The sequence below is a fragment of the Typopeltis vanoorti genome, chromosome 3, assembly GCF_054136105.1.
Source record: "Typopeltis vanoorti isolate ZY-2024b chromosome 3, IOZ_Tvanoo_1.0, whole genome shotgun sequence".
In the NCBI taxonomy this organism is placed as follows: Eukaryota; Metazoa; Arthropoda; class Arachnida; order Uropygi; family Thelyphonidae; genus Typopeltis; species Typopeltis vanoorti.
In genome coordinates this window covers 151,535,788-151,562,831 of record NC_143551.1, presented here as the reverse complement: position 1 = coordinate 151,562,831, position 27,044 = coordinate 151,535,788, and the positions used below count along the sequence as shown (strand labels likewise).

The following is a 27,044-nucleotide window of genomic DNA, read 5'->3' as shown; positions in this document are numbered from 1 at the left end:
CATACAAGAGTAGTTTGGCACTATAACAGTGTCAAGTGGGACAGCCTCTGTAACTTCTATGCTGCATTCCCATGGTTGGACTATTGCTTCCGGCCTTCCAACCCAAACATATGCACCGAGCTTATTTCCAAAGTAATCCCCTGGCATGAATACATACATTCCACACAGCACTCTGAACTGCCATTCCCTAACAAAACCCTGGTTCTCCAAAAGATGTGCCAAGGCTGTAGAGATGAAACACCAGACATACCACAACTGGCTGAAATCAAGAACCTCATCCTCCTTCAAAGCTTATACCGAAGCCTGCAATAGATGCAAAAAAAAAAAAAAACAATCAACGCTTCCAAAACAGAGTTTAAAAGAGTAAAAACCAGAAAACTAGCAGCCTGTCCAAACGGCAGCCAAGCCTTTTGGTCTCTCGGCAAAGCAATTGGCTGTAACTTCTGTCCAACCCTATTCCCACCCATATCATACTCAGATGGCTCTACTGCATCATCACTCACAGAAAAAGCCAATTTTCTGGTTTCATACTTTGCTTCAAATGCATGCATAATTGACAATGGTAAATATCCCCCAACCATTCCAGACACCCAACATATACAATGCCCCCTATATCCTTTTGTCAGGATGAGATCAGGAAAATACTGTCCAAATTAGACACAAAAAAGTCTAATGGTCCTAGTGGCATTCCCCCAATTGTTCTGAAAGTTTGTGCTCTAGAACTGACCCCTATCCTATGTCACCTATATATACTCTCTTACTCCACTGGAATCTATCCCATAAACTGGAAATTGGCCTATATTCAGCCCATTCCCCAAGAAGGGTGACAAGTCACTGCAATCCAATTACCGCTCTATCTCGCTAACCTCAGTCCTGTCAAAAGTAACGGAAAAAGTCATCAATTCCCAACTCCTACGCTATCTTGAAGACACTCACCAAATAAATGACAGCCAGTATGGCTTCTGCCAATGCTGATCAACAGGAGATCTACTCACATATGTCACCCCATCTCTGGACAAATGCTATGGAGAGGTTTGGCGAATCTCAAGTGGATGCACTAGATATCTCCAAAGCCTTTGACTGGGTCTGGCACAAAGGCCTACTAGGCAAACTACCATCATTCGGTCTGACCCAGGACTTCTGTAGTTGGATTGCCAGCTTTCTGTCTGGACGCACAGTGTGTGTGATGGTGAGTGGCTCCCTATCCTCTCACCACTCAATTAATGCTGGGGTCCCACAAGGTTCTGTCCTCTCACCAACCCTCTTCTTGCTATATATCAATGACCTACTGCAATTGACCTCCAACCCAATACACAGTTTTTCAGGCAACAGCACACTACACTTCTTGCTTGCATTTGATAAGCCCCCAATTGTTCTGAAAGTTTACCCTACACAACTCACCTCAACCTACAGAACATCAACCACCACCACCACCCTCAACTCCGATCTCTAAGCCACCCTACAATGGGGTTCGGATAACTTCATAAATTTCAAACAAATAAAACCTAGTTCTGTACTATTTCCCATAAAAAAGAACCATTTTTTCCCAGTATCCTTTTTGACGATACCCAAATTTCCAGACAGTTTGAGATCTCGCTTCTTGGAATCACGCTCACATCAAACCTCTCCTGGCATAAACATATCACAACCATTGCATCCTCAGTCTTGAAAAAAACTAGGATTTCTCTTTCGCTCAAGATGTTACTTCACCCCCAAACAGCTATTAACATTATACAAATCACAAATCCGCCGAGCTATTGAATACTGCTCCCACATATGGGGTGGGACCCCTAAAAGCTCTCTCAAAATGCTCGACTCAATACAGAGGAGAGCAATTAGACATCAATGATCCATCCCTTATCAACTCTCTCCCCCCGCTTTCACACAGATGCGTAAACGTGGGGAGAGAGAGTTGGTAAGGGAGAGAACATACATATGGTCTCTGCAGTATATATATTCTACAAATATTTCCATGAGAAATGCTCATCTGAAATAACATCAATAATTCCTCTGCTCAGTACTAAGCTCATTGGAACATGTGCAGCTGCTGCACAACATCCCTTCACAGTACATCTAGAAACAAACAGAACAAGTTTCTTTTCCTCTTCCTTCATCCCTGCAACTGTTGCACTGTGGAACAGTCTCCCACCTGCTGTGTTTCTCAAGGAATACAATTTAAAGTCATTCAAATCAAATGTAAACAAATTCTTCCTTTCCCAACCCACTACCCATACACGGCACTAATGTATTATAGGCTGACCAACCAACCTCCTGTGTATGGGCCAAAAAAAAAAAAGAAGATCAAATGATGCCATTTGATCTAGTACTTATCCAATTCCTCAGCCAGCTCCATTTTTTTTGCCATTCAGGCTTCTTATATTGATAGTACTGATCTTGAACTCTGGTGATGTCGAGTTGGGATGTGTTTCTTTGTTTCAGTTATTGATGCTAATTTGATATGTCTTTTTATTACAATTTTGTCTAGATCTTGGTATTTGTAATGAATACTCCTGACATTCCAAGAAGCAACAGTCCAGTAGTTTTGTTTATTTTCATTCATTTTTTTCCCTTTCCTTGTTCTCCTCAAATCTGTTAATCTGTCCAAGTTGTGATGGTCCAGTTTCTTCTATCCTGAGATTTCAAAGTAAGAAAAAAAAATTCAGCTGTGTTGGTTACCAGCCATCTGTCAATGTCAAGTTCTTTCCTAATATCCTCATTTTTAATATGATGCTGTCAGTGATGCCATTCCCTTAATTTTGCTCAGCACTCTCATATCTGTGGTCTCATGTCTTTGATTAAGTGCTTTATTTTTAACTCAGGACTCAGATCCATAACTTAAAATTGGTTTGAATACTGTCTTTTATACAGCTGGTTTAGTGTTTTGAATAACTTCTCTCTTATTCAATATAAATTTATTCAGTTTACTTCCAACCATATCAACTTTGCTAATTCTATTGCCTATTTCCATATTTAATTTGCTATCTTCACTAAACATCATGCTTAATACTGAGTACTCTGGATGTAAGTAAATCTGTGGGACTGGATAGTATTTCACCACGAGTTTTGAGAGAATGTGCTAGGGAACTGAAGGTGCCTTTGACATGACTTTTCAATGAAAGTCTGGATGCGGGAAACGTGCCCATGGAATGGAACGAAGATAAGATAGTGCCATTGCATAAAGGCGGTAGCAGACCGGAAGTGTTTAATTATAGTCCAGTTTGTGTGTCATCAGTAGTTAGTAAGATCTTGGAGAAAGTAGTGAGGGACCGTATGCAGCATTGGGCAGATGAGGGTAATGTTATCTGTGAGAGCCAACATCGATTTGTGAAGGGGTGCTCTTGTTTTAGCAATATGCTAGCCTTTAATAATAAAGTTATAAGAGCATTAGATGACGGAAACACACATACTGCCATTTTCCTAGACTTAGCAAAGGCATTTGACAGGGTGCCACATGATAAGCTGATATTCAAGTTGCAGCACATGGGTCTATATGTCAGATTGGTCAACTGGATTCAGGATTGGCTGTCCGATAGGTATCAGAGAGTTGTGTATGATGGAGCAATATCAAAGAGGCAGAAGGTTACAAGTGTGGTTCCAGAGGGCTCAGTACTGGGACCTATATTGTTTATTCTTTATATCAATGACATTCTCCATGGATTGCAAGGGGATAGTCAGTTGTTGAGGATGATGCGAAACTGGGAAGGGTTATTAGTAATAGTGCAGATATGGTAGCCCTGCAAGAGGATGTCAATAAGCTAGATAGATGGGCAAATGAATATGGGGTATCAGTTTAATGCAGCAAAATGTAAGGTCTTGAGGTTTGGGACACATCGATGGGATGCTGCATACTCTACGGTAGGATTTAAACTGGAGGAAGCAGGGGAGACAAGAGATCTGGGGTTGATGATTGATAGAAACCTGAAATTTAGAGGACATATTGCAAAGGCAGTGAGGTAACACAGAGTATTGCTGCAATAATGAGAAGGACACTGACCTGCAGAGATAAAAGGGTTATCATTCCGTTTGATCAGACCACACTTAGACTATTGTTCTCAGATCTGGTCCCCAGGATTTAAAGGGGATAAATTAACTGTGGAAAGGGTACAATGGCGGATAACAAAGATGATGTCAGGACTGTGCAATGTTAGTTATGAGGATCGGCTGAGGGAGTGTGGACTGCAGAGTTTGGTGGATAGAAGTAGGAGGGTGATATGATTGAGACTTTTAAACTGTCGAGAGGTGGTTACAGGGTTGACACTGGGGAGTTCTTTCTCTTGGTTGAACAGCGGGAAAGAGTCATGACAAGGTGCCTTCCCTGGAAGTTACGAAAGGAAACTGTGAGAAAGAGGGTGAGGAGTGGTTTCTTTGCATGGAGGGTGGTTGAACCATGGAATGCATTGCCTGATAGAGTGGTGAGAGCGAGAACGGTCAATGAGTTTAAGGAGTGGTATGATAGACTTTGTGTTTCCTAGGAGGGACCTCCCTCGACGAGTCTTGATAGACTTGTGTTTCTTAGAAAGGACCTCCCATGATGAGTCTTTTGACTCCATGGAGGCCTGAATAATAATAATAATAATAATAATTAAATAGCAGAAATGTTTTACTTCTGCTATAGGTGCCTTCAATTAGTTAGGGAATGCTGGAGACTTGTACTGGATTTATTTAGGAATGCATGAAGTACAGAAATGAGATTAAACAACTCCAATTTTGATATCAGATTTAATTCCACTTTTCTTCATAACATTCATATATATGATCAATATATATGAATTCATATAGATGATCAATAACAGTGGAGATAATGTGTACCTTTTTTTCCTCACCTTTGTTACCATTATCTTTGCTGGCTTTGGTAATAACAATATCTTTTAAATTAAGGCGATAAAAATCCCTTATTATTTTATTTTACAGCCAGTATGCGAAACTCTAAGATCGAAAACTACGATCTAAGAGTTTCATGCTGAAGAACTATCGGTGAATCCAATATCCCCTTAATTTAATTAACTTCGCCAGAAAAATAGCCGTTTGGCTTTTCAACAATATCTTTTCTTAAATTAGAGCAAGTTGTTAAAAGTTTTTTCAGTTGAATTAAATTAAATTAAAGATGTCAAGAAATTATATTCTTGTTTAATCCATTATCCAAGTGTAAGCACACAGTTTGTGCAAGAAATCTTTTTACAAATTGGTTACTTATGTATAGTGACTAATGACTTCACGTTGTTATTATTATTATTATTGTTATTACACGGGCACCTCCATGGAGTCGGAAGATTTATTGCAGGAAATCCAATCTATCCATACAATCTAACATACCTCTTCTTGACCCCATTAACATACAAACCACTTGGTCCTAACACCCCTACTGACTACACCTTTATTCAAATTCCAGGGATGACCCCTTGTTCTTGTCCCTTTAGTCAAATGTTGCTACATTTACCCTGCATCTATCCTATAAAATCCTTTAAGCAACTTAAATGTTTTTATCATATCCCTCTTTTTTTTCTCCTATCAACCAACTTCTGCAATCCACACACACCCTCCTATCCTCATAAGGGAACATTCCACAGATCACTCACCATCTTGGTCACTTGCCTCTGAATCCTCTCCACTGCTTCCTCATCCCCAAGGAACCCAGGAGGACAAAGACTTGAGCACAATAATCATCCAGATGTGGGCATATCAAGACCTTATAAAGAGGAATTATAAGGTCTTGATATGATTATTTACAAAGCATTAACATACAAAGCACTTGGTCCTAACACCCCTACTGACTACACCTTTATTCAAATTCCAGGGATGACCCCTTGTTCTTGTCCCTTTAGTCAAATGTTGCTACATTTACCCTGCATCTATCCTATAAAATCCTTTAAGCAACTTAAATGTTTTTATCATATCCCTCTTTTTTTTCTCCTATCAACCAACTTCTGCAATCCACACACACACCCTCCTATCCTCATAAGGGAACATTCCACAGATCACTCACCATCTTGGTCACTTGCCTCTGAATCCTCTCCACTGCTTCCTCATCCCCAAGGAACCCAGGAGGACAAAGACTTGAGCACAATAATCATCCAGATGTGGGCATATCAAGACCTTATAAAGAGGAATTACAACTTCCATATCTCTACTTGTTAATGTGTTCTTCAATAGCCAAGTAATCTTATGAGCTACCTTAGCAATATGTCCTCTAAACTAACTCTGTGTATCACCACCCCTAAATCTCTAGCTTCATCTATTTCTTGGAGTACAGTGCCATCAATGTGATATGGCTTGTAATCTATTTATCCCAAAATGCATAACTTTGCATTTCTCCACATTAAACTGACACCCATTATGTTTATCTTTTGCCTATCCTGACAGCCTATTTAAATTGTCCTGTAAGTTCTCTACATTGCTTGATTAACTATTACTCTATCTAATTTCGCATCATCAGCAAACAACTGAATATTTCCCATATCACCCTCACTAGGATGACATATCCTTGCAAAGCGTTCACTTACTATTTTATCTGCTTCTGTCTTGTGACCATCATCATCATCATCATCACTCATTAAGGTTAATCTTCCATAATGATTCTTCCTCATACTTGCCACATAATGAAAGAACTCTTTGGGATTTCCTTTGGCCTGCTTGGCTAGATTCTTCTCATAATCTGATTTTGGCTTCCTTGCCATGCTGATCACCTTTCTCTTTAAATACCCTCCACAGCATTTTCTTCTTCTGCAGCTCGTATTTAATGATACTACTCATCCATCTAAGTCCCACCTTATTAACCCTCCTTTGCCCTAGGTATACAATTTAATACTGCTTCCTCTAGATGACTCTTAATTATATCCCATGCAGTACTAACATCCTTACCCTGCAGTGTTTTGTGCCATGGAACATATTTAAGCTTTATCCCAAGATTGTCATAATCACCTGCCTTGTAGTTCCACACATATCCTTTCTTGATAGAATAATCCTCATGTTTTATAATCTCACAAATCAAGATCACATGGTTACATTAATTGCCTTAATATCTTTTCTTGTTTTATGGGATTTAATGGCCATTATTTCTTCCTTAATAAGACTGTTCTTTAGTGATTTATTATTATTCAGGATGCTGGATGTTTCCAATGATATTTTTTCAGCTTTATTAGCTGGAAGGGATTTTAAATCCCTTTTGATATGATAGCTGAAATCTAGTTTATTAACTGGCTTTGGTACAAATGCATAGTTTAAGCCTCTTGGAAGAAACAAGAGTTTGCTATTGCTGATGATGTGGCTGGACAGCTTGACAATATAGTTGTTTTATGTTGGCAGTTGGCTACTTCTGTTACTGGTTTGTGTTGGTTTCTTCTTGGGATATTGCTGTTTTCTGATTGTTACTCCTAGGTCCATTGTTTTTATCATCTGCTAATTTCCTGTTTAAGTCTTTTGAACTTGGCTAAAAGTTCCTCTTTATTTTTATCCGATTTTTCCTTCACAAATTTGACAATTATTCTTTCAAGAACATCCCAAATATCTGGATTTACATAGCATATTTAGTGTACTATGTAAATTTTTTCAACTTTAAAACTTGGTTTTGGATGAGGTCTCCCATATTTGTTTACTTAATAAGGCTTTTTCTGTGCAAGTATAGATGCAGAGTGTTTGGCTTATATGAATTTTCTTTTTTTCCTTGATGCAGTTGAGTACCAAATTGTTGCATCTACAATGTTTTAAAGAGCCTTAACTGATTAATTAAACAAATAACACAGACCACATTCAACTCATCACTGCAATCAAAAACAATAACACACTTCCTTTTCTGGATACCCTTATTACACGTCTTCCCTCAGGCTGTCTATCCTTCAATGTTTAGTGTAAACCTACACACACACACAGGCTAATATGTACACCGAGACTCATACCACCATCCTACATAAAAACTAGGTGTTATTAGCACCCTCAGAAACAGAGCTCTAAAAATTTGCTCTAATGAGCAAGGTCTGAAAAAATGAATTATTATTATTATTATTATTATTCAGGCTTCCATGGAGTCAAAAGACTCATCACTGGAGGTCCTTTCTAAGAAACACAAAGTCTATCATACCACCCCTTAAACTCATTGACCGTTCTCGCTCTCACCACTCTATCAGACAATGCATTCCACGGTTCAACCACCCTCCATGCAAAGAAACCACTCCTTACCCTCTTGCTCACAGTTTCCTTTCATAAGGAGGAGGTGGAGAGAATCCAGAGGCGAGTGACTAAGATGATAGTAGGTCTATGGAATGAACCATATGAGAACAGATTGAAGATTTGTGGGTTGCAGAAACTAGTTGATAGGTGGAAAAGGGGAGATATGATTGAGACATTTAAATTGCTAAAGGGATTCTATAGGATTAATTCAGAGGATATTTTTGTGATCAGGACTGGTGGTGGGAGAACTAGAGGACACCTATGGAAGCTGGGCAAGAGTGTGGTTAGCAGGGGTGTTAGAGCTGGGTTCTTTACTTTTAGAGTGGTAAATGAGTGGAATAAGCTGCCAGAGTCTGTTGTGGGTGCTATGACGGTGAGTGAGTTCAAGGCAAGGTATGATAGATACTGTGAGAATGTCGTATAGTTGTGTGGACATGATGTTTAGGGCCTCCTTCGATGAGTCTAAGGACTCCCTGGAGTCGCCCGAAATAATAATAATAATAATAGCTTCCAGGGAAGGCCCCTTGTCATCACTCCTTCCCACTGTTCAACCAAGCAAAAGAACCCCCAGTGTCAACCCTGTAACCACCTCTCAACAGTTTTAAAAGTCTCAATCATATCACCTCTCCTTCTTCTATCCACCAAACTCTACAGTCACATTCCCTCAGCCGATCCTCATAACTAACATTGTACAGTCCTGAAACCATCTTTGTTATCTGCCTTTGTACCCTCTCCACAGTTAGTTTATCCCCTTCAATTTAAAAAAAAAATTAAAAATTAAAAAAAAATTAAGAATTTAAAAAATAAAAAATAAATGGCTACAACAAACAACAATCCCCAGAATGAATTCTTCACAAACATACAACCAAAAATCAAAAAGATTATATTAAGGCCATAGCCATCCATTATATGATGAATATCTGAAAGAATAGACAAAACATTGCAAAAATACAGTGATATTAAGGCTATTTTTCAATGACTAATGAAAATAAAAAAGTACATTCTTCTAAGGATCTCCTTTCTTCCCTTGTCTACTCAGGTCTATACCAGATCCACTGCACCTGTATCCTACCCTATATAGGTATAACAAATTTGTACAATCCAAAAACAAAAAGAACAACACAACTGACACATTAAATTTTTCACTGTGGCAAAGCATGGTCTTTCTGACCTTGTACTTCAAATATGCCACAGCCATGACTGGAAAGGCACCTAGTCCTTACATCCAACTAAAAAGGTTGGCATTAATGCAAATTTGTGGAAGTGTATGAAATGCTTATCCATTAACCCAATCTCAACAAAAATATTATTATTATGCGTGCGACAGTGGTATAGTGGTTAGCATAGCTGCCTTCCAAGCAGTTGCCCGGGTTTGATTCCTGGCTGTTGCAAGGATTTTTTCTGTGTTTGAAGGCAAACACAGAAAAAAATATAGCAAACACAGCTGTATGCAAGAGATGGGTTGAATCTGAACATGGAGGGTCATAAGCGATTAAAGAAGTTATTGTTTTCTGAACAAGTTGATGTAATTGGACAGGGAAACTAAAATTGAAAATGTTGAGTGTAAGAGGGAGAAACTTATGCAGTGATTGTATATTTGTTGATCCTTATTCGTGGAATAAATTGCAGAATAGAGTGGATAAAAATCGGCATGGGACTACTGAAATTAGTGACATGTATATCAGTTCTAAAGCTGGTACAAGAACTAAAGGGAATCTGCAATTTTTGCATACTAATTCAAGAAGCATTCAAAATAAGAGGGAAGAATTTTTGGCATTAGTCAGTGCAATCTCACCAAAAGTTGTAGGCATTAGTGAAACTTGGCTTTCAGCAGAAGATGTGGTTACTGGAATTGAATGTGATGGGTACACTTTTTCAGGAAGGACAGATTAGACAGAACAGGGGAAGGAGTATTGTTGATGATAGCTGATGAGTTGCAGCCAAAGAAAGTAGTATATCAAGAGGATAGACATGTGAATGATAGTTCATTTGAGGTGGTCTGGTGTGAAATAGTGACCAATATTGCTGCCATAGGCTGGGATGATACTGAATTCATGCATCAACAAATTAGTGCAATGAGTGCAAGGTTAGTGATTATTATGGGGGATTTTAATTATGGTGATATCAATTGGAAGGAGGGAATACCACTTGGCAAAAAGGAAATGGAATTCATACACCTTCTAAGAGATAATTACTTGAAACAGCACATAACTGAAGGGACTCGTGGTATGAGAGTGTTGGACCTGGTCATTGGCTCAGAGGACATATGCATAAGTAACGTGTCCTCGCTACCTCCAATTGGTGAGAGCAATCATGTGGTATCCACAAATTTTGCAACCTTGGGAGGTTGCAAAATTTGTGGATATCTCTCTTAAGAAGGGGTATATACAGAACTACAGGTTAGGTAATTAAAAGAATCTTCGGAGTGAGCTTACAGCCGTCCCATGGCAGAACATGTTGCAGGGGAAAGATCTTAGCAGTGCATGAGATATAATCAGTGGGTATCTGAGGAAGGCAATATCAGAATGTATTTCCCTGGTCAGGAAGACAAACAAGGTAGGTGTTAGATGGATGAGCAGTAGTATCAAGCTTGATCTGCATAAAAAGAAAATGTTATGGAGAATTTGCAAGGAGAAAGGCAATCAGTACGCCCATGAGCAGTACAAGGCTCAAGCTAGGAAGGTTACCAGCATAGTAAGAAAAGCTAAATCAGATTATGAGTTCTCCTTGGCTAAGGTCTTCTCATAATCTGATTTAGCTTATCTTACTATACTGGTAACCTTCCTAGCTTGAGCCTTGTGCTGCTCATGGGTGTACTGATCGCCTTTCTCCTTGTAAATTCTCCATAACATTTTCTTTATTTGCAGATCAAGCTTGATACTACTGCTCATCTATCTAACACCTGCCTTGTTTGTCTTCCTGACCAGGGGAATACATTCTGATATTGCCTTCCTCAGATACCTGCTGATTATATCCCATGCACTGCTAAGATCTTTCCCCTGTAACATGTTCTGCCATGGGATGGCTGTAAGCTCACTCCGAAGAGAAATCCCAAAGAGTTCTTCTGCTATGTGGCAAGTAAAAGGAAGAATGACTTCGGAAGGATAACTTTAGTGGGTGCTGATGGTATTGAAGTGACTAATTCAGATGAAATAGTAGAGTTAGTGAGTGATCACTTTTCAAAAGTCTATCATCCAAGTGAGGATATCTCTGTGCCTGTAGCAATAACTAATGTGAGAATTGAAATTAATAAATCATTGGTACTTAGTATATTGCAAACTTTAAAAGCAAACACTGCTGTAGGTTTAGATGGAATATCAGCTCGGGTATATATCAGCCTCTTACTTGAGTTTGAACTCTGGTATGGTCCCTAGGGAGTGGAAGGAAGGCAAAGTAGTTCTTTTGCATAAAGTGGCTCTAAAACTGCAGTAGTTAATTACAGACCAATCACCACCTCAGGAGTGGTGGCAAAAGTATTGGAAAAGTTGGTTAAAGACAGAATTCAAGAATGGGTGGATCAGAATATGACACTCTATAGGGGCCAACATGGTTTTGTTAAAGGTCGATCCTGCCTTAGCAATTTATTAACTTTTTATAATACACACACAGACAAAGAAATTGGTGCACCTGGAAGAAAACATGGTACAACGGCGAAACTAAGCAAATAACTAGAGTGCGGGATGGTATGCAAATGATCCAAGTTTGGTGCGATTGCGCATGCCCACACATCCTGCGGTGGCGCTGCAAGCACGAACCGGCAGCCTTATAAAGCCGGTGTGTAGTCGATAGCCGATTAAAGCGAAAAGCACAGGCTGACGCAAGCTAGAGTATAAAGTGATAATAATGCTGGGTAGATGCCAGAGACGTTGATTTAAGCAACTTACGGACTTTGACAGAGGCATGCTCATCGGCCTGAAAACCGGAGGGTTGTTGACGAGCCGTACAGGCGTGCACATGAACTGTTCTGACCATACTGTCAGACAGTGTTGGGAACTGTGGACACGTTCTGGCACTACCGCACGGCAGAGCGGCACCAGTTGGATCAGGAGGACCAAGCTAGATAGGATCGATGGATCGTGTGGCAAGCACGGAGGGATCTCATGGTGACCCAGTCCACTATACAGGCAGATGTAGGGGCTCCTGTGTGCCCACGAACCATTTCCCGATGCTCACGGATGCGAATCTTAGATCCCAGCACCCCTTATGTGTGCTCCTATTAACACCGCAACATCACCGACTCCATTTGCAGTGGTGCCAGGTGAGAGCGACGTGGAATGCCGCAGACTGGCGACGTGTGGTCGTCATCGATGAGTGCCGCTTCGTCTTGGGGACAGATGATCATTATGTCCAGGTGTGGAGAACCCCTGGTCAAGGGGACACAATCCCGACCTTGCTATCGAGCACCACACCTCCAGCACTGCAGGCATTATGGTCTGGGGAGCCATAGCCTACGATAGCCGATCACCCCTCGTAGTGGCACGTGGCGCATTGACGGGGCAGCAGTATGTGGACGACATCCTACAGCCCACATTCTCCCATTCCTGGCCAGGATACCTGGAGCGCTATACCAGCAGGATAATGCCCGTCCGCACATGGCTCGGGTTGCCAAGGTCTGCCTACGTCGTGTACAGACACTTCCATGGTCTGTCCGCTCCCTAGACTTGTCCCCTATTGAGCATGTTTGGGAGCAGCTGAAATGCCAGCTCCCACTGTGCCACAATATCCGGGATTTGGAGCGCAGCATCCAACATGTCTAGGCGAGTCTGCACAGGACAACATCAGGCGTCTGTTCGCCACCATGCCGGACCGTATTGCAGCATGTAATGCCGCACGAGTGCAACGCGCTATCCATGTGACCAGATTGCATACCACAGATCCCTTTGTAATTGTCCTTCAGCTCTGTTTTGCCATCATGTGCATCATTCACCTGTATCATTACATAAATAAAATTTCAGTTGAATCCTATGCTTCCTTCTTGGTGCGCTAATTTCTTTGTCCGTGTTTGTAGAATGACATCTGAGTTTGACAAAGGAAATGGCTACACAGTGGTACTTCTGGATTTCCTAAGGCTTTTGACAGGATACTCCCCATGGAATACTGTTGTGCAAATTGGAGCAGATGGGGATGGATACTAAACTAGTGATATGGATAAGAGAATGGCTCAGGTAGAGATATACCAGAAAGTGGTTTATGGAGGAGCAGAGTCCAGGATGAGGCAAGTGACCAGTGATGTGCCTCAGGGCTCTGTGCTTGGGCCATTATTGTTTAATTTGTACATAGATGATATAGGAAATGGCTTAAATATTCAGTTGTTTGCTGACAATGCAAAGTTGGGTAGTGCAATAAAAACTCAAGCTGATATTGAGAGTTTGCAGGATGATTTAAATAAGCTGGTAAAATGGGTAATAGGTAATGGATGTCAGTTCAATGTGGAAAAGTGTAAAGTTATGCATTTTGGGATTAAAAGATTACCAGTTGTGTATTACATTGATGGAATGGTACTCTAAGAGATTGATGATGCTAGGGACTTGGGGATGTTGGTGGATAGGGAGATGAAGTTCAGAGGACACATTGCTAAGGTGTCCCAGATTGCACATAGGATTACTTGGTTATTGAAGAACACACTAACATCCAGAGATAAAAAGGTTATTATTCCCCTTTATAAGGCATTGATACTTCCACATTTGGATTACTGTGCTCAAGTCTGGTCACCTGGATTCCTTGGAGATGAGGAGATCGTGGAGAGCATTCAGAGGAGAGTGACTAAGTTGGTGAGATGTAAAAATGCTCCCTACATTGATAGATCGAGAGCTTGTGGATTGCAGAGGTTGGTTGATAGGCAGAGAAGAAGGGATATGATAGAAACATTTAAATTACTAAAAGGTTTTTATAAGATTGATGCAGGGGAAATATTTCAGCTGTGTGATAGTGATGGAAGATCAAGAGGTCATCCCGGGAAATTAACGAAAAGTGTGGTTAACAAGGGTGTGAGAACGAAGTTTTTTACCTGGAGGGTAGTGAATGAGTTGGGGGTGGGGGGGGGGGGGGGTGGGGGGGGGGGGGGGTGGGGGGGGGGGGGGGTGGGGGGGGGGGGGGGTGGGGGGGGGGGGGGGTGGGGGGGGGGGGGGGTGGGGGGGGGGGGGGGTGGGGGGGGGGGGGGGTGGGGGGGGGGGGGGGTGGGGGGGGGGGGGGGTGGGGGGGGGGGGGGGTGGGGGGGGGGGGGGGTGGGGGGGGGGGGGGGTGGGGGGGGGGGGGGGTGGGGGGGGGGGGGGGTGGGGGGGGGGGGGGGTGGGGGGGGGGGGGGGTGGGGGGGGGGGGGGGTGGGGGGGGGGGGGGGTGGGGGGGGGGGGGGGTGGGGGGGGGGGGGGGTGGGGGGGGGGGGGGGTGGGGGGGGGGGGGGGTGGGGGGGGGGGGGGGTGGGGGGGGGGGGGGGTGGGGGGGGGGGGGGGTGGGGGGGGGGGGGGGTGGGGGGGGGGGGGGGTGGGGGGGGGGGGGGGTGGGGGGGGGGGGGGGTGGGGGGGGGGGGGAATGTGCCATGTCAAATGTGAATGTAAGATGCAAAACTTTTTCACGACCCCCCTCCTCGAAAAAAAATCATAAGATAGACATATATTATTATAATATTTATTGTATTTATATTCAATAGAAAACATACACAGTGAATATTGCAAAAATCAAATGCAAATATTAGATTTTTAGCATCTTACATACACATTTGACATGGCACACTTAGTCTTAAAATATTTTAAATTTGTTTTCATTATTTCATGGCTCCCTCAACAAAATTAACAGCCCCTAAGGGGCCGCAGCCCACAGTTTGGGAAGCACTGGTCTAGACTTATAATTTAGGTTTCATTTTATTTAGGGTTTTTATGACTTTCAGTGCTTTCACACTCAACATTTGTTTACAGTGGTACAGAAGAACCAGTTTGACTTTTTTCATGAAAGTGATTTGAACTGAAAACAATCATGTATCATTTATAAATAAATGATAATGAACTGATAAAATATCAGTATTTTCTTTACATCCCAGACTGATAAATGAGCTAATATATAAGTGGCTAACATACTTACTCAACACTGGTGTAGTTACACAGGGTAAAAATTAGCCATAGTATTCACATAAGTTTATAAATTAACCAGGCCCAGGATTTAAAATGAGACTCTGCTATTTTAGGTTATTGTAGTACACTTTTCAGGCTAATACAAATTTTATAAGTTTTGCTAATGGGTTTAAATAAGCCATTAAACCATCAAAAGTAATAATAATAATCATTTATTATTATTATTATTATTAACAAAGTTACATGGAGTTAAAACTTTCTGCAGGAAGTATTACTCCAATGAGCAACATATCTATTTATATGAACCTTAATAAATAATATATTAATGGTTTATATCAGTGGTTCTTAACTGGTGTTCCCCAGAACACTTGTGTTCCGTGAACTGGTTACAAGTGTTCAGCCGGTGGAAGATGTCACATGACACAGTTTTGAGTGTAATTGGCTAGTCTGAATAAAAATGTCGAGGGGAATTATTTCTGTTATAACAGAACAATTAACAATATTGGAAGAAAAGATTTCAAGTTACTTTCCTTCCTTAAATACACACAATTCTGACTGGATACGAAATCCATTTGACACAGTTAATACATTGAGTTGTGAATTTTCGTTACAAGAAGAAAACAACGAGTTACCTTGTCAACGGATGGTAATCCGTTGACAAGGTAACTAAAATGAAAATTTTAGTTACCTTGTCAACGAAATTCTCTGAAATAACTCTTGAGGAATTTTGGAATTTTGTGCAAGCCGAATACCCAGCTCTCTCTACAAGGGTACCGAAAATTTTGTTACATTTTTCAACATCGTATTGGTGAGAGCTTGGTTTCTTATTAACCCATATAAAAACTAATATACACAAACTTACTAATATATACAAAGAGATGAGGGTAGCTTTTGAACGCATACACTGCTCAAAATAATTAGAGATATTTTAGTTTCTGTCAGATAATTATAAATTTCTGCAAAGAATTATTCATGTATAAAACTTTATACATGAATAAATATTTCTTATTTATGGAGAGGGTGCAATTGATGAGATATTGTTTAAATAATCGATATTTATTACAAATTTAACAAATTATACATTTTAGAGTGAAATAATTTTAACAAGAATAACAACAAAAATATCTCCTAATTGTTTTGAGCAGTATATTAGACCTGATATTGCTGAAATCTGCAAAAGCCAACAAGCTCAAGTATCGCATTAAAATAAGTTCCATTTTTATAAAAGGCAAGCCTATGGATATTTTTATTGTTAGTTTTATGACCCTAATGCTTTGGTGTTCCCCAAATTTTTCTTATGTTAAAAGTGTTCCATGATTTTGAAAAGGTTAAGAACTACTGGTTTATATATTCACCATCTTTACCACACTCTTATATCAAGTCCAGTGATGAATCATCTTTCTTCTCCTGTTGCCCCTCCACTTTCTTATATCTTATTACTTCTTATTCTTCTTTTTTTTCTTTTTTTGACTACCTTTTAAACTTGGCAATTTGTATTTTCTCATCTTCTCTATATAAGCACAACATTTTATAGGTCTAATATTGCTTTACCACTTATCTGTGGATCTTCTCTGGAATTTTTCCATTCAAAATAGAAGCCAGGTGATGACAAATTTACAGACTTACCAGCGCTGTAATTACATATATATCCTGTCTTAACTGAAAATTCCACATATTTGGCCACCTCTCAGGTCAAGACCATATTATCACTCTTACCAACTGGTGCCAACGTGATCATATTCGTTATAGACAAATTCTCAGATGCAATTACTAGATCAAGCACTCTTGAACCCCTAGTATATTCCATTACATGCTGTCTCAGGTAATTATCCCTTAGTAACTGCATAACATCCATTTCCTTCCTCCCTCCCTTGTGTCCTCTCCTCCTTCCAATCTATGTTCCCATAGTTGAAATCCCCATAATAATTACCTGTCCTCCACTCACTAAGTCTATTTGCCGATGCATACTATCTCCATCATCTTTCCATTCACTGGTCTACAGCAGCATCCAACTGTATATTTTGTTCTGCTGACCTCAATATCACACCAGATAGCCTCAAATATGCTATTTTCACTGGCCTGCAGTTGAACGTCTACTCTCTTTGGTTGCAGCTCATTGGCTATCATCAATAACACTCCTCCTCCTATTCTTTTTTTTTTCTATCCTTGCTGTACACACTATACCATTCACATTCTATCCAACTAACTATATCATCTTCTGTTAGCCATGTCTCACTAGTGCCAATAACTTTTGACCAGAATGAGCCAACCAATGTCAAAAATTCTTCCCACTTGTTCCAAATGCTCCTGGCATTAGTGTACATAAAGTACAAATGCCCCTTAGGCCGACTGCTATCCTTACATTTTATACCATCCCATTCTGGTTTGTTACCAGTGGTACTAACTTAGGCATATTATACACATTCTATAACTCAAATGCTTCACTGATGTTTGCATATTCACTCAAGATCTTACTCCCTCCCTCCCCCCTAAAAGCTCTAGTTTCCCTGATTCTCCACATCACACTCTTCCTGCATAACCTACACATCGAGTCATTCGCTATTTGAGCCCTCCTAATCAGCTCTATTCTGTCATACTATATCTCATGACCTTCACTAAATTTAACACACTAAAACTTTGTATTGCCTCCTTCACTGGGTTCAAATCCTGTCTAGGATGTGACAGTTCTATTATTATTGTTATTAATACCAGATTTCCATGCAGTGAAAAGACTCATCATGTGAGTTACACACAATGCCCATCAAACCATGTTTTAAACTCATTCAGTGTATCTGCATTCACCACAATGTCATTCCACTTATCAACTGTTCTCCATGCAAAGACCTGCTTCTTATGTCCCTGCTCACGCCCTCCTTATACAGCTTCCAGGAATGTCCCCCTATTCTACTCCCCTTTTCCCATTCTATGAAAAATTTCTTCCACATTAACCTGGTAACAACACTTTACAAACTTAAATGTCTCACTCATTTACCCTCTCTTCCTCCTATTCTCAAGGATTTGCAAACTGCATCCCCTCAAACTGTTGAATATCTCATATCCCAAAGGCCAGTTGCAATATTCGTCAGCCCTCTATGGACCTTTTCCAATATATCCTCATCACCATTAAAACCAGAGGGGGGGGGGGGGATCTGTGCACAGTAATCCATATGAGGGCCATATACAGTGGAACCAGAACCTCTATTTCTGTATGTTAAGGTCCATTGTATCATTGTCGTTATCTGATCTGATGACTTCATAACATATGCAATGTGACCTCTGAACTTCAATTGCTCTTGTCTCCTTGGCTTGATCCAAAATTTTCCCACCAAATGCATACTCAGCATTCCACTGTTGCCTACCAAATTTCAGAACCTTACACTTTGTAACATTGAACTGGCAGTTCAACACTGTTGTCCATTCATGCAATCTATTCAAGTCCCCCTGTAAGGCTAACATCTCTTGAATCCTCATCACACTTCCAGTTTAGCAACATCTGCAAACAATTGTATATCACCAGTTAAACCCATCCCAATATCATTAAAATGCAAATTAAATAACAACAGTCCCAAAACAGATCCACATGAAACACAACTGGTGAAATTTCTTGTTTTGGATACTTCATCCCCATACACAACTTGCTATTAGATACCTATCTGAGAGCCAGTTGCCTATCCAACTCACTAATCTATTATCCAATCCCATCTGCTTCAGTTTAGTTACTAACTTGGTGTGGTAATCTATCAAAAGACTAAAATCTAAGTAAGTAAGCCACTGAGTATACATCTCCCTTGTCCAAAAGATTCATCACCTTGTTATGGTACATAAGCAAGCTGATAAAATATGTTTTTAACAAAACCATGTTGACAAGCACAAAGAATACCACTGTTATCAACCCACTTTTGTATCCTATCTCTCACTAACCTCTCCAATGCCCATCAAATGCCCCATTAGCCCATCTTGGGGGTCTTAAATTCATGTACACTAATACTAGGAGTATTAGGAACAAGAAGGAAGAGTTTTTGGCCATGGTTGGCACTTCCAGACCACAGGTTATAGGTATTAGTGAAACATGGCTGACTGTAGATGATATAACTAGTGGGATTGAATGTGATGGGTATAGTGTGTTCAGGAATGACAGAGAGAATAAAATGGGGGGAGGAGTATTGTTGATGATAGCTGATGAGCTCCAGCCAAGGAGAATAGAAGTTGAATTGCAGGATAGAGAAAAGAGCACATTTGAGGCCATTTGATGTGAGATTGTGGCTAGCAGAACTAAATATACAATTGGGTGCTGCTATAGACCAGGTGATGGAAAAGATGGTGGTGACAGTATGCACAAGCAAATAGAAGAAATGGGTGGAAGGTGGGTGATTATTATGGGAGATTTCAACTATGGTCGCATTGATTGGAGTGAGGAGAGGACACACGGGCGGAAGAAACTGGATTTTATGCGGTTATTAAGGGATAACTATCTGCGACAGCATGTAATGGAAAATACTAGGGGTCAGAGAGTGCTTGACCTAGTAATTACATCTGATGATTTGGCTGTAACAAATATGACCACATTGCCACCAATCGGTGAGAGTGATCATAGGGTCTTAACTTGGGAGGTGGCTAAAGGTGTAGAATTTTCAATTAAGACAGGGTACATGTGGAATTATCGGGCTGGAAAGTATGACAAGCTTAGGAGTTTGATTGGTTCAGTGCCATGGCATGTACAACTGCAAGGACTAGAAGTTGATAGTGCATGGGAGGTAGTTAAGAAGTGCTTGCATGAAGCAATGGCTGACTGTATACCTAGAGTCCGAATATTATATCAAGTAGGGGTTAAATGGATGAATAACACCATTAAGCTTGAGTTGCAAAAAAAGAAACAACTATGGAGGGAATTTAAGGAGAAGGGTGACCGGCAGGCACATGAACAGTATAAAGCACAGGCCAGAAGGGTGACGAGTGTGGTAAGAAAAGCAAAAAAGGATTACGAAAGAACATTGGCCATGCAGGCTAAAGAGAATCCTAAACAGTTTTTTAGATATGTAGCAAGTAAAAGGAAAAATGTACATGGCAGATTGATTTTAAAGAATGCCGATGGTAGGGAGGTAACTGAATCAGTTGAGATAGTTGAGTTACTGAGTGAGCACTTTGCAAAAGTATATCATCCAGGTGGTGACATTGCAGAAACGAATAAACCAGTAGATTATACGGGAATTGTGGTTAATGAAGTGGAGGTGAGTAGTCTATTGCATAACCTCAATGTCAATATATCTGTGGGATTGGATGGTATACCAGCTCGTGTTGTACGAGAAGCAGCTAAAGAATTGTCAGTAGCCTTGACCATTTTGTTTAATTTGAGTCTCGGGTCTGGGTTAGTCCCGAGCGGGTGGAAAGAGGGGAAAATAGTTCCACTGCATAAAGGTGGTTCCAAGACTGCTGTAGTAAATTACCGACCGATTAGCATATCAGGAATCATTGTCAAGGTCTTAGAGAAAATAGTCAAGAGGAAAATACAAGATTGGATAGAAGAAAATGGGATACTGTATCGGGGACAGCATGGTTTTGTGAAGGGTAGGTCATGCCTCAGTAACTTGCTCACGTATTATAACACAGTGACGGCTGAACTGGATAAGGGTAATGGGTTTACGGTGATTCTACTGGACCTTGCCAAGGCCTTTGACAGGATTCCACATGGAATTCTAATCAGTAAATTGCAGCATATGGGAATGGACACAGGGTTGGTGAGATGGATAGGAGGGTGGTTGACGGAGAGATATCAGAGAGTGGTTTACTCGGGAGTAGAGTCCACAAGACGGCCTGTGACTAGTGGTGTGCCACAAGGATCTGTTCTTGGACCACTGCTGTTTAATTTGTTCATAAATGATATAGGAAATGATCTGAGAGGAACAGTTCATTTGTTTGCGGATGATGCGAAGTTGGGTAGGGCAATAGTGAATGCAGATGACGGCAAAATTTTGCAGGATGATTTGGATAGATTGGAGGTCTGGGCTAAGGAGAATGGATGTCAGTTTAATGTGGCAAAATGTAAGGTTATGCATTTTGGGGTGAAAAGATTGGCGGCAGTTTACTGCATTGGTGGAACCGTGCTCCAGGAAATTGATGAGGCACGAGATTTAGGAGTGTTGGTAGATAAGGAATTGAAATTTAGGGGACACATTGCAAAAGTGACCAAAACAGCTCATCAAATCACTTGGTTGCTGAAGAATACGATGACAAGCAGAGACAAGCAGGTTATTGTTCCTCTGTATCGAGCCTTGATAAGACCCCACCTAGACTACTGTGCTCAGATTTGGTCACCTAGGTTTCTTCTTGATGGGGAGGAGGTGGAGAGGATCCAGAGGCGAGTGACCAAGATGATAGCAGGTCTGTGGAATGAACCGTATGAGAACAGGTTGAGGATTTGTGGGTTGCAAAAATTGGTTGATAGGCGGAGGAGGGGAGATATGATTGAGACATTCAAATTACTGAAGGGTTTCTATAAAATTAATTCAGAAGATATTTTTGAGAACAGGGCTGGTTTTGGGAGGACTAGGGGACATCCATGGAAACTGGGCAAAAGTGTAGTTAGTAAAGGTGTTAGAGCTGGGTTCTTTACTTTTAGAGTAGTGAATGAGTGGAATGCGCTCCCTGAGTCTGTGGTGGATGCTGTGACAGTGAATGAGTTTAAGGCGAGGTATGATAGATGCTGTATGAATGTCAAATAGTTGTGATGAATATGATTTGGGGCCTCCCTCGATGAGTCCAATGACTCCCTGGAGTTGCCCGTAATAATAGTAATAATAATAATACCTTAACTACAACCCAAGATATACAGATTAGCCTATAATTTATAGCCTTATCACCGCCTTTGTGAAGCGCAACATTTTTTTTTCATCTTCCATCCACTCCTGAACTTGTGCTATTGCAAGACTCCTCTTGCAACAGCACAAGTCTATCTCCTTGGAACATTCCTTTGAATCATGTGATGATATCTTATGTTTTAAGGGAATTGTTGACATCTAGCTTACTTAATTCCTTATACGTCAGCAAGAGTTAGCGGTGAGCAAGCAAGACATATACGTCTTGCTTGCTCACCACTAAGTCTTCTCTCATTTCATTCTCTACACTTGAGTATTTCACTGAAGATGAAACACTGATTTCACACTGAGGATGAAACTCCCCAATGACTGCTCACTGAATACCTTGACTAGATCCTTTGCAACAGTTACAATTTCCCACTTTCATTAATTAACACTCTTCTTCTTCTTCAACCTTTTGGTTCTGTCCACTGCTGGATGGTCTCCTCCATGGTTTTCCAAACTACTTGGTTTTCTGCCTCTCCCACCCATCTCACTCCTGCAACTTGTTCCAGTTCATCCTTCCACGTTCTTCTCATCCTCTTTGTCTTGCTCCATCCACTGGTCTCCACTCTGTTTTTTTTTTTAGTCCATCTCCCATCATTGCATCTGGCAATATGCCCAGCCCATCTCCACTTAGCATGTTTAATGTATTTTACAATATCCATGACACCTGTTTGAGATCTTATCCAGGTATATGTCTTCCTATCTCGTAATATTATTTTTAGCATACTTCTCTCCATGCGATGTTGTGTTGTTCTCAGCTTTTTGTTTAGGGCTTTTGTTAATCTGTCATTTTCCCATAAGCCATCCGTCCAAGGTGAATTCTTCATTCAATCTCTTTTCTTTCCCAATCCTAAAAGGATAAAATTGGCCCAAATATACATATGAGGTAACTTGTTCTATTTCATGGTTTTTCAACTTTGACAGTTCTTTGGTTTATGTATTTATTCATCATTATTTTTGTTTTTTCTCTATTTATTTTTAATCCAATTACTCTGGAGGTTTCATTTAGCTGATTTAGCCTTTCTTCTAGATCTTCAAGATTATCTGCTATTAGGACATCATTTCTCCATTTATGTTTATACCTTTTGTTTCCCAGTTAAAGCTTCTAAAGCCTTCCTCTAGTACAGATTTGGGAGATATACTATCACCTTGCCGAATGCCTTTTTGTACTGGAAACTTTTTCACTGTTTTTATATAATTTATTTACAGAAGTTGCATTATTATAAATATGTTTTAGTGTTTCAATATATGGTTTCTCAGTTCCCTTGGTTTCAAGAGCTTTTAGTGTTGCAGATGTTTTAATTGAATCAAATGTTTTTTCGTAGTCTATATAGCCCAGACATAAGGGTTTATTGTATACAATTGATTTTTCAATAAGCTGTCTTAATGTATGAATATGGTCTAAAGTATTGTAATTCTTCCTAAATCCAGCTTGTTCACAGGATTGCATTCACTCAAGTTTAGATTTTATTCTATTATTTATAATTTTTGTGAAGACATATATGGTGGTGAGTAGGCTTATAGGTCTGTAGTTTTTAATTTCTCCAATTTTGTGCTTTTTAAAAATTAATATTAGAAGTGAATTGTTCCAATTTTTTGAAATTTTTCTCTGTTTTAGGCATTTATTAAAGAGTCAGCTGTTTCATGAACAGGGCTTCCTCCCAGTTTTAAGAAGTGTACCATAATTCCATCTTCTCCTGAGACCTTTCCATTCTTTGTTTCCTGCAGTGCCATTTCCACTCCACCTTGTAAGATCTCAGGGGCAGTGTATTCTTCCTCACTTGAGTTATACATATTTGATTCTTGGATGTCTTGGTTCTTGTGTTCATAGAGTTCAGTATAAAATTCCTGAATTCTTTTGATTATTTCATCTCTATTTTTTATGAGTTCACCATTTTTTCCTCTTACAGCAGCTATTTCCTTTGTTCCAACTGATAATGCTCATCTTAGGACCTTCATATTACTATCATCATCATCATCACATTCCTGCCATGTACCCTCAAGGGGTGTACAGGATATGACAGTACTACATGAAAAAATTACATCATTACTAACTTCCTATCTACAATTTTCCTCCAAATCAGTCTGTTACTTGTCAAGACTCCAACATTATCAAATCTTATATTTCTATCGTCTAAGTCACTTTGTACCGTATCAATCCACCTATATCTTGGTCTTCCTCTGGGTCGTTTTCCTGCCAACCTGGCAGAGAACACTTGTTTTGCTAATCTTTCCTCTCCCATTCTATTTAAGTGACCATACCACCTGAGATTAGCTCTGCTAATGCATTCCTGGATGCTGGCAATGTCAAATTCTTTCCTAATATCCTCATTTTTAATATGATATTGCCATTGATGCCATCAGTTCACGCCTCTAATCTTTCTCAGGACTCTCATATCTGCGGTCTCTAGTCTTTGGTCAAGTGTTTTACTTCTGACCCAGCTCTTAGATCCATAAGTTAAAACTGGTTTGAACACTGTCTTGTATACAGCTAATTTAGTGTTCCGACTAATTTCTCTCTTATTCCATATGAATTTATTCAATTGACTTCCCACCATACCAGCTTTGCTCATTCTGCTGTCTATTTCTATATTTAATTTACCATCTTCAGTAAAAATCGTGCCTAAGTAGTTAAAATGTTTTACTTGTTCCACAGGTTCTCCATTCACAACACAGATGACATTTTCAATGATTCTGCCTATTTTCATTGTCTTTGTCTTTTTATTTCTGACCTTCATACCATACCTATTACAACGGCTATTCAATTTAGTCAGAGAATCTTGCAGACTTGTAGCAGATTTATTTAGAAGTATAACATCATCCGCATAAAGCAAAGAGCTGACATTAACATCTCCAATTTTGATATCAGGTTTAATACCACTTTCTTTCATAATGTGATCCATATAGATAATGAATAACAGAGGGGATAATGTACATCCTTGTCTCACACCAGATTTAACATTAAACCATCTTCCTGTACTTCCTTCAATTCTGACTGCTGACTTACAACTCAAATAAAGGCTAAGTATTGCTTGATATAATGCCCCATTGACATCATATAACTGCAGCGTATTGAATAGCTTCTCTCTTGGCACCTTGTCATATGCCTTTTCCAAATCAACAAAACTTAAATACAGATCTTTGTTATATTCCCATGCTTTCTCGACTATTTGTCGTAAAGTGAAGATCTGATCCTGACAGCCTCTATTTGGCCTGAATCCAGCTTGTTCTTCACCAAGCTTTTCTTCCACAATTCTTTTCAACCGTTTCTCAAGTATACTTGCATAGATCTTGCCAGGAACACTCAGTAGGAAAATACCTCTGTAATTCTCACATTCAGTTTTATTTCCCTTTTTATATATGGGTACTATGAGAGCGCTACTCCAATCATCGGGAATTCGCCCCTCTGTCCAGGCTTTCTGAACTATGAAGGGCAGCCACTGTAAGACTCTTATTCCACCATACTTCAGCATTTCTGGTCGAATATCATCTACTCCTGCTGCCTTTCCACATTTCAAGCCTTTGATGGCTTTTTCTACTTCAAGTATGGATATGTAATCCTGACTGCATGCCTGGTAAGTGTTTTTTTATCACTGTGCTGTCATCACTGCTTGTTTCATTTAGCAGTTTTTCTAAGTAATTACTCCATACTTCAAGGATATCTTTTTCTCCTGTTTTCATGTCACCTTTATCATCTCTAATTCCTTTTACAGCACTTTTCCTCCATTTTTAAGCTTCTTCAACAACCTCCAGAATATTTTGCCACCTTCTTGATATTTATTTTCTATATTCTCGCCAAAGTCCTCTCATGACTTTTGTTTAGCTAGTTTTACACACTGTTTAGCTTTCTTACATTTGTCTGTGTTCTGTAAGAGTAAAAGCTGACTTATTTGCCAGGAACTTTTGATATGCTTTCTTCTTCACTGCCTGTTTAACTTCCTGTGTCCACCAGGGAGTTCTGATTTTTTTATCCTTGCACACAACCTCACCACATGCCACTCTGGCAGAATCAATCAATGTTTTCTTCAGAGTTTGCCACTGAATCTCCAAGGTTTGATTCCTGTTCTCAAACTCTTTCATTTTCTTTTCAATAATCTTTCTGTATTTTAGTCTACAGTTCACATCTGAGAGCTGCTTACATGTTATTCTTTTCAATATGAAATTCAATTTTATCCTGCTCAAGACTAAATAGTGATCGCTTCCAATTTCAAATCCTCTGTACACTCTGGTGTCCTGCACCAGGGAGAAAACATCACTATCAACAATAACATAGTCAATGAGACTTTTCTTATTCCTAGCCTCTTCTCTCCATGTGAATTTGTGCACATTTTTATGTTGGAACATGGTGTTAGTAATAACCAGTCCATGTGCTGAGCAGAAATCCAACAGATATTTGCCATTATTAGCTTTGCTCTTTTGTCCAAATTTTCCCAAAATATTTTTGTATGTCTCACAATCATTTCCTACTCTGCTATTTAGATCCCCAACAAGGACCAACTTTTCCTTTTTCATTGTATCAGTTGCTTTTTCTAAAGCCTCAAAAAGTTCCTCCACTTCTACCTTAGTAGAACCTTCTGTGGGACCATAGGCACAAATAAGTCTCATTGTCCAGTTCCCCATTCTCATATTTGCCCACATTACTCTACTTGAGACTGACTGCCATTCAAGAAGATTAGCTTCGTATTTTGTGTTGAATACTATGGCTACTCCTTCTTTTCCTTGATTGTCATTGCCTGAATATAACATTTTGTATTTATGGCTCAGAAAGATCTCACCAGTTTTGGTCTTTTTTGTTTTAGTCACCCCTATTATGTCGATCTGGTACTTATCTAATTCCTCAGCTAGCTCCATTTCTTTGCCATTCAGGCTTCTTACGTTGATAGAACCGATCTTTAACTCTGGTGATGTTGAGTTGGGGTTTGTTTTCAGATTTGTTCCAGTAGCTGACTTTTCACTGTTC

General features: G+C 40.0%; 1 protein-coding gene and 1 non-coding gene across 2 annotated transcripts in view; one reads left to right on the top strand and one right to left on the bottom strand.

Annotated features, from left to right (window-relative positions):
* LOC150108656 (uncharacterized) overlaps positions 1-27,044 on the bottom strand; it is a 195,497-nt gene that overhangs the window by 146,496 nt on the left and 21,957 nt on the right. The gene's annotated exons all lie outside the window — the stretch shown is intronic.
* TRNAG-UCC (transfer RNA glycine (anticodon UCC)) lies at positions 9,484-9,554 on the top strand. Its single transcript has one exon. It is a non-coding gene; the product is annotated as a tRNA-Gly (tRNA).